At 43.4% G+C, this 17,269-nt stretch overlaps 1 long non-coding RNA gene across 2 annotated transcripts in view; it reads left to right on the forward strand.

The window, feature by feature from the left end:
- Gm12153 overlaps nt 1-17,269 on the forward strand; it is a 175,899-nt gene that overhangs the window by 34,084 nt on the left and 124,546 nt on the right. For both annotated transcript variants that reach the window (XR_388596.1, XR_388595.2), the window contains exons 2-3: nt 10,857-11,057; nt 11,825-12,018. This is a non-coding gene — a long non-coding RNA (predicted gene 12153). The remainder of the gene's footprint in view (nt 1-10,856; nt 11,058-11,824; nt 12,019-17,269) is intronic.

Here is a 17,269-nt window from a genome sequence, read left to right on the forward strand (position 1 = left end):
AGGAAAGAATAAAACAATGTCTTCAGTTAGTTAAGTTGACAGGCTGGGGATTAGCCTAGTGGTAGGGTACTTGATTAGCAGACAGATGCCTTCTTGATGGACAACTATGGTTGCATGAAAGTTTGCAGAAGCCCTGAAGGAATATCTAGGCTGACCTTCCGTGGCAGGAATCCACGGCTGCCCTGGTTGTATGCTCTACCACCCAGCACTGCTGAAGTGCAGTGGCTGTGACGTCTTGTAGTTCCTGAGACACTCCAGGTTTTGCTTTGTCAAGCCATTAGCATGCTCTTCCCTCCATTCCTATCTCCTGATCTTACCATGACACATGGTTCCACTCTACTACCTGCCTTCTGGGCAGACCAGGCTCTGAGGTCAATACCACCAAACATGTGTCATACTTTGCCAGCTATCTTCTGCTTCCCTTGACCCCTGTCAAATGTTGGGTGTTTTTGGTTTTTATGCCTTGGGTTATGCTAAAATACGCTGAGCTCAAGTTATAGTGTGTCACAGCAGGGAAGTCACAACAGAAGCTTGATGCAACTGGTTATATTGTGTCTTCAGTCAAAAGAGAGTGGTAAACTCTTGGTTAGCCTTTCTTCTTTCATTCAGCCCAGGATCCTAAGCCTAGGGAATGTTACTGCCCATTTTAGTCTGACTCTCTGTAAAGAAGGTCAATCAATCACTGTAATGAAGATAGTTCTCTATAGGCATGCTCCCAAATCTATCTCCCAGATGATTATCAATCAAGTTGACAAATAACAGTAACCGTCACAAAAGGGCCAAGTCTCTCTACTCTTCCCTGTAGCAAAGACCTGACACAGGAGTCAATTCCACTTAGCCATGTCCAATTTTGTGATATTGTGACACAATATTGTCACCTGCAAAGTTTCTCCTTGAGAATTACATAGCTGAGTTGAAAACCAAATTACTTCAAAATCTCATAGTGCGTTAGCTAATTTTAGGATGTTGTGTTGGGTCAGTCAAGGTTCCAGAGCCCCTTGAATGTGCTCCTGGTTGAACTTCTTTCTCTTCCCTTGTTGCTGAGCTTGGGACAGGGCCTGCAACTGCATCGTTTTCTGAGATAATGTAATCTCTTTGAACCTATTGTCTATTGCTGGTTAATGAGAGTCGTGGGATTGGATGGAATGCCTTTCATAGGCTCATGTGTTTGAATACTTGGTCCCCAGCTGGGGATGAGAGTTGAGGTAAGGCTTAACTAGAGGAAGTATGTCACTGGACATAGGATTTGAGGTTCTTCTCCAGCTCCACTTCCTGTTTGTTTTAGGCAAATTTTGGTCAGGCTGAATTTTACCTCCATGAATTTTAAGACCAAAGTATATCCTTCCTCCTTTAAGTTGCTTCTTTCCAGGTTATTTTTTTATTATAGCATAGAGAAAAATGAATGCTGTGGTTATTGTTGCTAGGCTTACTGTGCTATGCTGCCCCTTACCAGGTGTGTCAAAGGGAACTAGCACCTTCCTGCAGCACAGAGATCCACTTGCTTCTATTGAATTTGAGTAGGACATGTAATTGAATTTTAGATACAAGAGGAATTGAAACTGAACATTCTGTGCCTACATTTATACCATAGAGCGTGTATGGAAGATAGCACTAATTATTCATATCTTAAAGATGAAGGCACAATGGCTGAGACAGGTCAGCAAGTTGCCAAGAGCTGTCCAGCAGGTTTGTGGAAATGCCTTTCTGTTCATAACCCATACTGTAATCCGCATTGTAGAGAAAGTAGACTCATAGGTATAATAATATAGCTAAAACTTTTATCTCTCTTGTAAACTTAAAAAGTTCGTGTAAGCTTCAGGGAGTTTTCTTGGATCTACCTCTCACAGGTCAGATGGACTCCAGAAAATTATTCCTCTCAGTCAACAACTTAAGTTTTTCCACCTGCCTATTCCTAAAGGCAGAATCTTTCTGTTCCCCTGATCTTGAGACTCCTCCCCTCTCCCAACTACCAGGATGATAGGCCCATAAGTTTCAAGTGTACACCCAAGATAAAGATTTTCCCTAACTCCTTAACTTTATTTTCTGTTCCTGGTCTATACCTGTCCAAACAGATTTCCAATCAACTGAAGACTGCAAACTACTCCAAATGTTCAAGCTCTAGGTGCTTCTGACAGAATTCCCAACCAACTTGAGCCCCTACATCCAAAATGGTTCCAAGGTAGTTAGCTGTAGGTGGTCCAACATCACAGACTGCTCCAAAGTGGTCTGCACTTCCCTAGCCCCAGGTGGTCCCATAGAACCTGGACAGTGATTAAACAGTTGTCCCCCAGCCTGCACTTTTTTCTCTCTTGGCTTTGGCCATCATTCCAGCCATCCTGGGACCCAACAATGGATTCCCAATTTCAGCAGGAGGTAGTTATAGAAGAGATTATGTTGTCAACAACAAAAAGGCTGGAATGTCAGATCTCAAAGAAACCCAGGACAAATGGCCTATTTAACATATCAGAGAGGACAGTGAGTACCAGGTTCTCCCAGGATCTCTCAGCATCTTAAGTACCTGTTACAGAGTTATCCTAGCTGGTGTACCAGCATCTTACCCTAAACTTAAACAGTGTATGTGCTTCCCTTTCCTTCCCCAAGCCTCTCTTTCCTTTATAACCCAGCAATTTTGTCTGTGTGGCTTTTGTTCTCTTGGCTTCTCTTTTGCCCCTCTCTTTCTTTCTCAAACCCTTGCCACTCTATAACCTAGCTCAATGTGATGGACCAGTTCCGTTTGGACTCTTCTAAATGCCCCTGGTAGTATTTTGGCTCAGACCTACAATAAAGACCCTCTCTCTCCCCCACCATACCTAGGTATAATAATTTCCTTGTTTTTCCATTCAGAGACAAATTCTCAACTCTGCTAACCCTTTCTAATATTTTTAAAAATAACTTTCATTTATTAGGGTAAAAAGAATTCCATAAAACCTTGCTTCTGTCGCCTGTCAATGACAGTGGGTTTGGAGTGGTTTGGTTAATCCATCTCTTGTGAAAACCCAATTGAACTGGCCATAATTGACAAACCTGAATGCTCCGGTGAAGGTCGAGGAGCCAAGCGTGAAAACCTGTGCTATTAGAACTGACACCAGAATTGTGATTAAAAGAGGGTCTAACTCGTATGCCCTGTGTGGCGTCAGGCCTCTTTCTCAAATGAATAATTACACTCTGCCTGGGAAACGTGCGCTTCACTTTTTGAGTGCGTTCAGATCTGTGATGGCTTACATATGCTCCTCTCAGTAAAGCAGTCACAAGCAATGTTACTGCCCCATCCTCACCTAAGAAAATGAAGACCCCAGAAGATGACAGGATTCCCACATTCCCCCAGCAGGTGAGAGGCTGAGGAAGGAGGGGAAAAGCCATCATTTCCCTTCAGAGTCTTTGGCTTGAGAGAGACTCTTCAGACAGTGTATTCAAAGGGACATTGTATTCAAAGGGACATTCCTGGATGACTATGGAGCTGGAGGAGTTCCTACTGAGCTGCCTCTATAAGGCCTAGGGGAGATCTTGTCAACTGTCCCAGCTCAGCTTTTATTGAGTAATTCTGATTGTACTCTCTGGTGCATGAATTAACTTTTTTTTTTTTTTTTTTTTTTTGAGAAAGTGGAAGATAAGTGAAGAGGTAGAAAATTGCTAAGGACACCCTTGATCCTTTCTTACCTCTGGGGGATCCTAAAGGCACCCTCTCCCATGTTCTCTTTCCTCTACCTGTGAGAAATAATATCTCTTTGGGGTTCATTGGTAACTATTTATTGAGCACTTAGTATGTGCTCATTGCTTTGCTTATATGTTTGTTGTTGTTGTTGTTTACACTTCAGCACCAGAGAAAGGGTTACTTCGTATCCAATTTCTTCTCCAATACCAACAAGGTTAGATCTGTTTCTGAACTGTTTGTTTCTAGTTTTCAAAAAGGTCATATGTATAAGTATGTATGTATATACAAATATCATATACTTATATACATATGTGTATATTATAGATATAAGTATCATACATCACCTAATATCTTCAACTTTGTCTAAAGTGGCTTCTTGCTAGCAAATACACTCATATTTCTGTGATGGGACATGACAATAGAGAAGACGATAAGAAGGTGGTATAAATGGGCCAGGTCAACTTTCCCACCCAGGCCAATGCATAACAACCTTAACAAAAACCTTGTGTTTCCCTGGAGATCTTTAATCTAGGGAGTTACAACAGGTGGGTCTGTGTTATTTGTTCACAGATGTCCACACAGAAGGGAAAGGAAATTCTTATTTTGGTTATATGGCTTACATGTGACATTGCTCTGTTAGAAACTGGGTCTTTTGACTTTAGCACCTATGCTGTTAACCAAGAAGACCTCATGAAGCATTTCTCTCTGGAAGCATATGATGTGGATATTTGCACCAAGAGGCAGTTGTAACTTCTATTCTTGACATAGGGGACAAGAACTATTGGAGTCTCTTGAATAGATTTAAGGACACATTTTTTATCAACTATGCTTAGTACTCTCTGCTCTAATGTAAAGTCCGTGGCCCAGTCACCTTGGCACCAGCTTATTAGAAACATGAACTCAGGCCCCATCTAGGACCAATTGAGTCAGAAATAGGGGTTAGCAGTCTCTTGAAAGCTTACGGGCAAAGGCCAGTTTGAGCAGCTGTGATCTGAAGCATTTCACTTGTATGATTCATTCTCACAACTACCAGGTGAAATAGGTGTTGTTGGCATCCACCTAACACAGCTCAGGTGAGGTCCAGAGAGATTAAATAACTTGCATCAGGCAAGGTCACACAACTGGTGTGTCCCTGACATGACCAAATGACAGCTTGACTCAATGATCCTGGCTCTTTACCCTGAGATATCCTTGCAGGAAGTAAAGTCATAGCTATGCCAGGGGGACAGGGTTGAGGGGCTGCTGTTCTTGCCTGTTTGGGTGAGAGCTAGGAAACCAACTTGCTGTTCGGCTCTCTTCTCTCTACCTGATTTTCCCTAGGCTCCTTATCCTAGACCACAGCAGAGCTGTTTACTTCAGTTAACATTTCCCCCCTCTTCGGGCACATGGTACGATTTGCTCTCATGCTACTTTGAGATCCCTGGTCATGTGGTTGCATCAACCAATGAAATGAAAGGGGAAACGATGTGCCATACTTCCGGGGAGCTGCAAAACAGTACATCCATCACCTTTGTCCTCTGTTTAAAAGGAAGTGAAACCCCCATCACCTGGGTGTCTTGAGTCCACGCTGGGCACGCATTGCGAGGGAGAAAGAAAAAATCTTTGAGCTTGTAAACTGTGGAGATCTGGGGAGTTGTTTGGTGCCCTGGCACAACGTAATCCGACCTGGCTGACTCTGACTCATCTTCCTTTTCTCCAGAGGCTGATTTACACGGCAGGAATGCCAGCCAGCAGCTCCGTGGGTGGGAAAAATGTACCTGCTTTTATGTGTTCAAGCTAATAGCCTCTTTTTCCTACTGCCTGTGAGGGTTTGTCTTCTTTCTCAGTGCCAACTTTATTTCTGATTTGTTTTCCTTGTTGGACCTCTACAACTTTTTATTTTCCAAGGCTATTTTTAGTGCCTCTATTCTACCCTGAAGGAAATAGTTCACATCTTGGTGCCCAGGGCTTTTTTAGCTCCTTTTAATGGGGAAGGACAACACATATCAACAATTCTTTTAGTCACCATGTCATTTCCCCAAGAGGCTCAGAGAAGAACAAAATGTCTCCTTAAAATGACTTTGGGATGTTAGCCTGCATCCTCCTTCCCACAAGGAGATATTCAATCTTCCTTCCTTCCTTCCTTCCTTCCTTCCTTCCTTCCTTCCTTCCTTCCTCCCTCCCTCCCTCCCTCCCTCCCTCCCTCCATCCCCCCTTCTCTCCCGCCTTCCCTTCCTTTATTCCTTCCTTCCATTTGTTGGCTATCCTTTGAACCCGGTGACTGCCTAGCTTACTGAGTCAGTCTTTGGGGAATAGAGCTCAAAAAGAGGTACCAATTCCAAGTTCCCTGTAATTTATCTACAGGTTCACGTGTTTGGTTAGTCTTGGGTTGGTTATGTATCTGACACTCTGAGCTATATATGATTTTACTATAGCTTACTCCCATTCATCAAAAAGTTACAATGGATGAAAATAACTAAAACTAAAACAGAAACCAGCAGCAAAACCTTTGCGCTTTTAAATTGTGGAGATCTGGGGAGTTGTTACCCTGGCAACAACAGAGTCTGTCCTGGCTGATGTCATTCTTAAGATATTGGTAATGACTATCTGTAATTATCCCAACTTGGAAATAAACAGAATACCCTTCCTTATGTGACTGGATAAGCAGCTGTCATGTATCTAGATTATGACAAAGCACTTAGTGATGAAAAGAAATAAACTTTGAAGTCATAAGAAGGTATGGATAAGCTTAAATCCATATTACTGAATGCAAAATCTAAGTGGGAATGGATGCAGACTGTAAGATCGATTCTTACTCTAAGACACTCAGAAAAAGGCAAAATTATGAAAGTACTAAATGATTAGTGGTTTTCAGGGGTTTCCATGTGAAAAGAGATGAATGGATATATGGAGTTTAGGAAACTTTTAGGGTAATGAAACTATTAGGTGAGGTACCATAATGGTAGGAAAATGTCATTATGTATTTATCAACACTCACAGAATGTGCAACACAATAATGAACCTTAGTGTAAAGCATGAACCATGGGTGATTATGATATGTCAATGCAGACTCATTGCTCATAAAACCTGGACCATGCCGGAGGGGAACGAGGGCAGCAGGAGACCATGTGAGTATGGGCAGGAGTTAGAAGAAAATATTCCATTCTTTCTACTCGATTTCGCTTCTAACATAATTTATATTAATTTGGGGACTAAAAAAAAGCCCCTCTACATTCTCCTCTATGTTTTCAGAAGAAATCACGCCGTCTCCTTACAAGTGAGGGTAAGAGGAGAAAATGAACACTTCAGTTCTCTATGTCCCAGCCATTTCCCATTCAATGTCTCCCATCTAACAAGGAGGGCTAATCAGGAGAAAAGTAGGGTGTGTGTAGCTACAGTTGTGTGGGAAAGTGCTGAAGCCATGGACCGGAATAATCAGGACAATCAGGGTCCTATTTACAGCAAGTTGTGACCTATTTCTTAACCAGCAATTTGTAGCCAGACTTCTCCAATCCGCCTTCATGAGAGATGCCTGGGAATTTATCATGGCAGAAGGAAGATGTGAGTCTTCCCCAACTCTCTAGGTCAAGTTCTTGGGTTTGAGCACTCACATGCCTCTGGAACACTTAGGCTGTGGGGCAAGACATACCTCAGAAACCTCTAGAGGTGGGAAGTCTGAACAGACTGTAGAGTCAAGGAATACACAGAATTTGAAAGCTAGAGGATCAGGAACCAGGTGGGAAGTCTAGGCAATGGATGGAAGGGTGAGTTCTGAGCAGCATGGAAACTTCAAAGTGACTTCCTTCTAGACAGGGACTCAGCACGAAGCTGAGATCTGTGTTCTGTAGAAGTCATAACTCACCTTGAGGCTGTATTCTTTGGTATAGTGTTTTTGGAGCAAACTTTCTGGCATTTGCCTAACCCTTTGGGGGGGGGGGGAGTCTGGCATGCTAGAAAAAAGAAATTGGAGACCAGGGAGAAGTAGGAAGCTTGAGCTATGAGTTCAGGACGCCATAGGCTCAGCACCTGAACACACAGTGGGGTGGGGGTGGGGGTGGGGGTGGGGGTGGGGGGAAGAAGTTTTCCCCAAATCCCTGAGGAAGTCAGCTGCTGATTGGAGGATCTTTCCTCACTAGAGGGAGGAAAGTCAGTTGAGTTAGCCAAGGATGCATGATATTCCACGAAATCCCACTACAGCATTGTGCCCATTACCCCAAAAGAAATAGTTTCCGCTTCTTCCTGTTGTGCTAGGATTTACTAGCCATCTAACCCTTCCCCTTGGTACAGCTTGTGAATATTTTAAGAGAACATCTGTTGATACTTAGCATGAATGAAAACAAAAAGATTGGCTTAGTTTGTGGGTAGTCATGAAAACATCGTCATCAGAGCTTACATTGCACAGAAGGAGCACTTATTTGTCGGGTTAGTGTTTGCTGAGCAATTTAACTGTAATAGTAAGAGTTTTACTGACTGTGAAAGTAGCAACAATAACAACAACAACAATAACAACAAATATGTTAATTGTTACTGAGTCTCTCAGCTAGGGTCAAATGTTTTATGCTGTACAGATCTGGCCTAGGGAAAATTTTCTGGATTCTTCTGTGGCTTTCCAGGTTTATTTCCTCTCTGTCATAACCCACTGTAAGTACAGGATCACTATGAGTACACACGCTAGTGTAAAAAGACTTTAAATGTCACCAAAGTGCCTATTTTAGGGGAAGGGTCTCTTTGAACTACATTTGAATGGTATTCTGAAAGTTTGCATCTGTTGCAAGTTTAAAGTTTAAAGTTGAGAGTACAGTGTGGGTGGGGCTCAGGGTTAAGGACAGTGTTTGTCTAAAGGCAGCCTGGACACTTGTTAGGAGTTCTCTGCTCATCCTTACAAAAAACAAAAATCATATAAATGAAAACATTTGCAAACTGCACAGGACCATTAGATTCCAAAATAAACTGTTCTTTTTTTTTTTCTTTCTGGTTTTATGAGACAGACAGGGTTTCTCTGTGTGGCCCTGGCTGTTCTGGAACTCACTCTGTAGACCAGGCTGGCCTTGAACTCAGAGATTCGCCTGCCTCTACCTCCTGAGTGCTGGGATTAAAGGCGTGCGCCACCACGCCCAGCTAAGAAACTATTCTTATTCCAGGTGACCAAGGACAGATACTGACATGAGTGGACGAAGAAGCCAAGCCCCAAAAGTGAATTATTAACAGTCTGCAAGTGTATGAAGCAGTAAGGTGTGGCTGTTGGGAAATAGCTGTTCTTTGCACCTATTCAAGCCAGAACACTAAGCAGGAATGGCAGCTGGAGGAAATGAACAGAGACACAAGTCATATGACATATGGGAGACAGAGGAAATCAGCTTTCATTCATGAAATCCCTCCTAGACATTTGCTGAGTAGCTGTTATACATCAGGTACTCAGCAGGTTTGGGACTTCAGTGAAGATCTGGTTCCATTTGGCTCACAGAACCATGGGTCTTCTGGAATACATGCCCCTTAGGGGCCAAGGTGCACCTGCCAGGTCATTACCTCGACACCACTGGGCTTCCCTCCCAGCAGATGACTAATTGAGATGTATTGCATGAAAGAGTGAATTTAGGTTTAACCAGTGGGAAACACAAAGTCATCTGGTAAACCACAGGTCCTGTAATCCAGTCCAAGGCTGATTTATTTCTTCCTGGACACTGGACAGGAGCTGTCAGAGCTCCACTTTCTGCTGAAGACTCCATTTCTCTGGAGGCCTGATTCCCTGGTGTGCTGTTTTAGGTAGAGAGCTAAGCGGTGACTGAAGAGCCAAGTCTCACAAGTCAGATGTGAATCTTCTCTAGGTCTCTAAGTCAAGTTCTTGGGTGTGAGCACTCACACTTAATATCAACTTGCCCCCTACCCCCAGTCTGCTCTTCCGAGTACACAGGCTGCTTAGACCTTTTTCTGGAGCTCCACCACTCCAATCTTCCCCACTGGAGTCAAAACACTGTCTGGCATCCTGCAGGACAATTACATATCCTCAAACGGAACAAGTCACCCAAGAACCAGCTGGAAGGCTTCCATCCCCTGCCTGCCTCACTGGAAAGAGAAGAGTGAGGCACAGCAGCTGGGTTGCTCATTATACTCAACCTGCATGTGATTAGATGTCCACTGGGTAGAGATGGCAGCTTTGTGTGATTCTCCAGCTCCTGCCTGCACATCTCAAGCTAATCTCCTTCTTCTTGAAGCCTACTGGATGATACTCACATACAGGCCTTGGTATTGGAAAAGCTCCTTCCTCCCCATTGCTTTTTCTTTTTTTCACATCTCAATAAACCCTTCTCCTCACATATTTTTCAAATGCAGTCACAAAGGGACCACTTAATTAACAGGCTGCCATTGTCTAAAGGCTGATTTGGAAGCTTACAGCCATTGAAGGAACCTCACACTGTTCCAGACAACAGAAACAGTGGGGTGCACCATCTGGGAGGGAGCTTCTGAGGAAACAGATGCCAGTGTTTCCATGATTAACAACCTAATATCATAACACCATAGTATGTTGTGCCATTTGGTTAGGAGTTACAGCCCTCTGAGCCAGTATTCTCACATCTCGCCAAATCCTGCAGCGTCAAAATATTTGCTTTGGCATAGGGCCTTCATTTACTCTTCCCTTGTGCCTGTTTCCCCCTATACAGCCTCGGCAGGGCTGGGGAGGTTGAAAGGGTTCAGTTGAAACCTAGCTGATGAATTCGCCGACTTGGAGTGTGGTCCTTACACAGATGGAAGCCCACAACAGGTGGATTCATAGTTCAAAGATCTGTTTCAGAATGAAGCAAGTTTTGGCCAAGGACTCCGAACTTTGGTTCAGAACAAAAATGCCAGCCTTGGCCTTTCACCACCTTGTCTCATTTCAACCTTTATATCCATCTTCTTGATCATTAGTTCATTCGACTGAGCTCCTGCTATGTATGGGGCACCTGGACGGAAAAGTGCATACGCTTACAGGGTTTCACTGCCAGAGCTAAACATTTCCATAATCGCTTTAATGGTTTCTTCTAGTCTTTTCTCCTGCAACAGTTTTGCCCAGGCTAGAAGCACTTCAGTGTGGGTTGTGCACACTTCCAGGAGAGGAGATCCTTTGATGCCGTGCTCTGAGGTCATTCTTAAGCTTTTGTCTACTTTGTCAGTGACTCCTTGCCCTTCTCAGGCATCCCTCTTTACCCACCTGGCTCCCTTAATCCTATTTTGTGCTTACTTCTAGTTGGACTAATCTCATCTCCCTCTGGAGGAACCTGGGGCTATGTGGACTGTTTGCTGTTGCCTGATGAGTCTGTGGATCTGTTTCTTCCACTCAGCTGCTAGCTAAGAATATGGCAAATCACTTCACTTGTCTGCACCTCAGAGGTCTCCTCCCTTAGACGGTGATTAGAACCTTGCAGAATTATTGTCTAGGTTAAACCAGGTGAGCTGCACAAATAATAAACCAGAGACCATGTCTCTCCACTTCCTCCATGCTTTCTTGCATACTGAAATGTGATGACCAATTCTGCTTAGGTTACACATACTTCAAAACTTCCCATTGTTCCCAAGACATGGCCTCAATCCTTGTATTCCGTCATAAGACCCTGAATGATTTGATGCCTCCTGACTATTCTAATTTTGTACTAACTTCCTTCATGCTAGGGACGTTTACATAGATTTATTCCTCTGCCTTCAGGCACCCTCCTCTGCTACCCATGCCTCTTTACGTTAACCCAACCTTCTATCCCTAGCACAACTGTTCCATCATTAACAAACCATTTCTGAGCTTTTCAGAATAGCGCAGTCCTTCCCAGTCTTGTGTCAGCACCCTGTCCCTGTGCCCACAGGCACCTTCATATCTGACATGGATTTATGCAGTTTTTCACTAATATTATCCTTTCTAAAATCAGCTCATGTAATGAGAGATGCCAGACTTGGTTTTTCTCTCTGATGAATTTTTAGTAACTACAACAGCACCCGATACACAGTAGGTGCAGCATGAATAGTATTGGATAATAAGCAACTTGCTTCCTAACTGCCAATATCAGTGGGCAGAAGCTGCCATGTCTTCCTTTCAACTGTTGCCATTATGAGCCACTTCATCCACATGCTAGGCTTTAAGTGTCCAAAAACAAAGGTTCCAGAATCTACTAGAATGAGTTCTAAGACTTGACACCTTCCCAAGTTGTCCCCTTTCTCTCTTTGCAGGACAAAAAAAATCTACTGAACTGTGTCCAGCCAGACACAACTTCCCTCCCAAGCCTTCCCTGGTCTCCCATCAGTGTGGCACTAATTGTACCATTTGGAGTATGAACAGTCCTTCATTCATTGCCTTCATTTCTTGCAAGCACAGCAGGCTACGTGGGATGGTGTTAGTGCACCTGCACTCTGGCTAGTCCAAAGTAAGTGTTACAGCTTTGAGGAGGAAAGGTTTCCCCAATGGAAGCGTTACAACTCTGAGGGGACAGGTAGCCTGATAGTCTGAAGTCAAGGATTATTACAAAGTCACACCACACAACAAACCTCAGACTGGAAGAAACACAAGATGGTGGCTGCTTCTGCTTGGGTGAGAAGCATCAGGGAACTGAGCAGAATGTGGGGGCTTTTATAGCTTTCTTGAGGGTGGAGTTTTCTGGGGTAGAGACTTCCAGTTTGAGGATTGGTGGGATTTTGAGCTCAGGGATTGGTGGGTTGTCAAGGGACGCGATTGGTGGATTTGGGTGATTTCAAACTGGGAAGTGGGCTTAGACCATACACAAGGTTCTCAGCAAGGTTCTCTGCAAGAGCTGGCTCTAGCTCCTCCCTACCCTTCCTCCTGGGCCCTCACTGCAAGCAGGTGAGCTGCATGCTCTTCTACTCTTCAGACCCTCTAGTCTCTGGTCCCTCTGGATTGAGACATTCACTTTCCTGTCAAACTTTCCCCACTTCCTCTACACCTGCATAATTTCCGTCTCCCTAATTGATTATCTGTCAGATTTTCTCTTCAAAGTGACTTTTGTCAGGAAGCCCTTAATTGTGTGGGTCACACGTGATGCATACCAGCCTGGGAGTGCAGAGTGGGTGTCTTTCGTCTGAAATGTGTGGGACCTGGATATTTTAAATTTTGAAGTTTTAGACTTTGAAATATTCGTTTAGACTCGACATAGAAAGGTTCAGGTTTTTTTTTGTATATATGTATGTATGTATGTATGTATGTATGTATGTATGTATTTTATAACATTTGACTCTACTGAGTATATAGCTATTAAATGCCCAAGTGGGGTTAAGATAACAGCACTCTAAGGCTGCAGATTTCAGTGGCTTTATTGCCTAGCATTTGTTCCTTAGGAGATACCACATTAAAAGGAGTTAAGCTTAAGGGCTGGGAAGACAGCTGGTCCTTAAAGTATCTGTACCTGTCTGCGAAGCCCATGAAGCCCATGTGGTCGAGTGCCTATAACCCGGCAGATTCCCTCAGAATCCCAGAATGAGCAACCTTTGGCCTCAATGAGAGACTGTCTCAAAAACAATGTGGAGAGAAACACAGGAAGATGCCTGCCCTGAACCTCTAGCTTCCCACGTACTCCCCCGCACATGCATACACACCCACACTCACATTGTAATTCAATTTCCTTCACGATAAGCATTCATTTTTTTTGGTGGGAGACTTGTTAAGATACAGGGTGCTCTAAAAGGAGGTGAAAATGTCCACCCTATCCAGGGAGGCTTATTATGTTTAGGAAGTAAACAACTCAAAGGCTTCAGGAAGTTCCTAAAACTGACCAGATTTGCTAGGATCTTCAGTTCCAGACAAGCTGCCTGGAAAAGGCTCAGACCACTCAAGATGCCTGGAAGAAGCAGAGACCAGTAGAGCTATCTATAAGAGGCTCAGATCACCCAAGTTGCCTAAAAAAGAATGTTCTCTAACTTTTCAAGCTGCCTGTAATTTGTGTGTGTTCTCCAGGCTTCCAGCTTTAATGAGTTGTCACCCATGCTAAGGTGGCCTTTTGGTAAAACAGAAATGTTCATTTCTATTTCTGTAATTACCCTTTGCCCATATTCCTATAATGAACCCTAATACAACTTATTGGTTCACCAGGTTGAATTTTGATGATATTTGAACTTTGTGTGTCATTGGTTCCCTATCTGGTTGAGTTGACTTTTATTCATGTCTTCCCAGGAATGGTGTCACCAAACTAGTATACACATATACAAGTACACTCACACATATATTATACAGACATATAAATAAAATAAAATGTATCTAGAGAGACGGCTCAGTGGCTGAGAGCACTGGCTACTCTTGCAGAGGATCTGGGTTTGCTTCTGAGTACCCATGTAGTGGTTCGCCACCCTCACTATCCCTAGTTTGAGGGAATCCAATGCCCTCTCCTGTGATCCATAGGCTCCTACATGCACATGGAGCACACATGCATACAGGCAAGCCAGTATTCATACATATAAAGCATCTTTTAAAATAAATAAATTAATAGTTAAGTTTGTTCATCAATACCATCTTCCTAAAGTTTCATTTTTCTTCACTGTAAAAATAGACACCCTTCCTAGATCAATTTGATTTTTTTTAACCGTGACCCCATTTGCAAGGAAAGATGTGTCTGATAAACTTATTCCCATCCCAGATTAGGGAGTAAGAGTGGGGTCCAGAGGAATTGAGGCATATCTGTTTTTATCCATCATCCATGTTCATAAGAGAACAATGAAAACTCATCAGAAAGAAAAATCTCTTCATTCCTTTATCTAGAAACTAAGACTGCTATGTATTGCTTATGTGTTTTTTTTGTCTGTAAATATATATGGGCTTTAGTGAAATAAATATTTATCACATGATAGAGAAGTTAAACAAAGTATTATATCATGGATATCTGTGCGGTACTAGAAAGACATCCACATCCGCAAAGGGTCAGGAAGTTACTGTACCAGCTGCTGCGTTCCCTCTTGTTTACTTTCCTCTGCCTCTTCCTGTTCTCTCTTCCTTTTATCCTCCTAGCTGCAGACAAGAGGATCCACTCTGGTTGAGTTTGAGTAGTTGAGATTTATTAGTGATAGACCAAAAGTGCATTTGATATTTGTTTTTGTTAGAGCATTATTGCTAAATAGTTCATGAAGTTCTTGAGCAGGTTGAATAAACAGTGTCTGGGGCAAGCTGTTGGGAAGATTGCTCTGCAAAGCCCAGCACAGACCCAGGCCACCAGAGGAGCAGCAGAGTGAGGGAACCACGAACAACCGTGTAAAGCAGAACAAAACCAAGCCAGAGCTAACCCTATCCCCACTGCACACAAAACAAATCAAACCAAACCAAAACAAGACAAACCCCTCAGTGCCTGTGTTTGTGTGGAACTGCAAAACCTCACTGGCTTTGGAATCAAGGTGCACAGAAATTCATTTCACTTCTTCATGGGAAGAGTTGTGACGCCCTAGGAAAGGGCAAGGGACCAGGAGAGGGTGTAGACTCCAGGCCAGTTTCACCATCTACAACACGAGGAAGACCAAAGCAGCAGGGAGCTGAGCTAGTTTGGAAGGCTGAAAGGTGAGCAAGCACTTGTGGGAAGGTAATTCGGAGGAAGGATAATAACATGCACAAACACGCAAGGCCTTATCTGGAGTGGGTAGTGGTTCCTTCTGTAGGGGTACACTGTGTGAAGGTGCGTCTGTGTATTTCTAATGGTTAATGCTGTACTTGCAGAGAGCTCAATGCTAGCAGGATCGTGGTATTGTTATGTCTATGGCTCATCACTGGTCTCATATTCTGTAAATATTCATTCTTCTTCACTTGCCTAGGGCAATGTAGAATTGTATCTCATTGTCTGTAATACAGATCTGCTAACCACTGGCTGGGCAGAAAGTGGAGGGTGGATCTTCCAGGCTCCAGAGGGATGCTGAGAGAATAATAAAAGGTGTGAAGTCCAGCCAGGGGACACAGAGGTGGATGGGCTGACCGGAGCAGAGCAGAGAGGTAAAGCTGGCCACGTGGTGGGATGCAGTGTCAGGATTAGTCAGTTTAGAGTAGATGTGACACTGCCTTAGCTGAAAGGCCCAAGGCTTAAAATATTAAAAATGTTCTGCATCATGATTAGCATCGCTGGCAGGTCTGAGATAGTCCTGCTATACCCTTATGTTTACAGCATTAAGAGTCTAAGATGAGAGTAACAGTCGAGGTAAGTAGTTAAGTGGAGAGACAGATCATGAAGGGTCTCATCATTATAGCTAGGAAAAGGACACACTTTCTCTGGACAGTAGTCACGGAACACATCTGACACCAAATGCGTGAGTTCTGTCCCTACATTAAGTAATTCTCCAGCTCTCTGGACACTGTCCTATAACTTGGTTACAATAATAATCACGTGTTGCTGGAAAAGAAGACCCAGAAGCCAAGGCTTCAGTGTCCTACTTCAGGCACGAGTCACAAGTCCAAGGGTAGCACCTATACTGATCACTCCTGCATCAGTAAGGGACTCCCACCATCTGCTGCTTTGGTTTGAAAATTTCCCAAGTGGCTCACACAGAGAACTAACCATTACCTGGGGACAGGCAAATGGTAGAGATGCTAAGGGAGAGGCTCAGGGTGTGGCATTGCACGATGAATCCATGCTCTATGTGGGCATGCTAACCTCCAAGAATCTGAATGAAATTGCCAGCCTGGAAACTCTGTGCACTCCTTATTCTATGGAGGTGTCATAAAACTCGAATGATTGATCAAACAATTGGCCATTTGGAGGTTGAACTCAATGTCCATGGAAATTAGAGGCTGGAGCTCAAAGGACCAGCCCCTTCATCCCAGGGCTGCTTCCTCTGACAATCAGTTCCAAATCATACTCTGGGAATTCCAAACATTTTAGGAGCGTCGTGTAAGGAAGCGAAAATGAAGATGAATATATACTAAAATATCATAACTAAGGGGCCAGGATTGTATTCTGGTTAGTGGTGATATTGGAGGAGGGACTTTATGAACCTTGAGAAGCTAACATCTGCATCTGAGAGCATTCCCTTTAGACAGCTTTCATAAATGAGAGGGAGTCAGGACTGGAGGACAACGGGGGAAAGGCATGTTTAAAACAATGGTGGCAGAAGGCACCAGTGCTAAGGTGGGGAGATGTGAGTTTATTTCCTAGATACTGAAACTTGATAGGATGCATTAGCTGATTATATGTAAGGATTTGAGGAACACAGTTAAGGATGTTGCCATGTTTCTGGCTGACCAATGGTGTGAATGGTTATTCATCATCAAGATGGAGGAGCCTTGGTGAGTAAGAGGATTCAAGATTTGGGTAATTTGAGGTGGGGTTGCAGGATGGATAGAATAATGACCCCTCAAAGATACCCTCATATATTATTAATGTATTTTTAAAATAAGACTTTGCAGCTATGACTATGGGTTTTGAATGGAGAGATGGGTCTTGACTGTCTGAGTGGACCTGAGGAAACCACAAGGGTCCTTGTGAAAGGGAGGGAGGAGGACCATAGGAGATGAGACAATAGAAGATGAAGTTGGACTGAGTCAGCCATGTCCCAGACTACCCTAGAAAGTCAGAATCAAGTTGACTATCCTAGGGAACTTTCAAAGAGGATGTAGCTCTGTGGGAACATTCATTTCATCACACTGAGACCGACTTATAACCTTCAACTTGTATTGTTTTAAGCTAATGAGTATATCAT

The sequence above is a fragment of the Mus musculus genome, chromosome 11 (genome assembly GCF_000001635.26).
Source record: "Mus musculus strain C57BL/6J chromosome 11, GRCm38.p6 C57BL/6J".
NCBI lineage: Eukaryota > Metazoa > Chordata > Mammalia > Rodentia > Muridae > Mus > Mus musculus.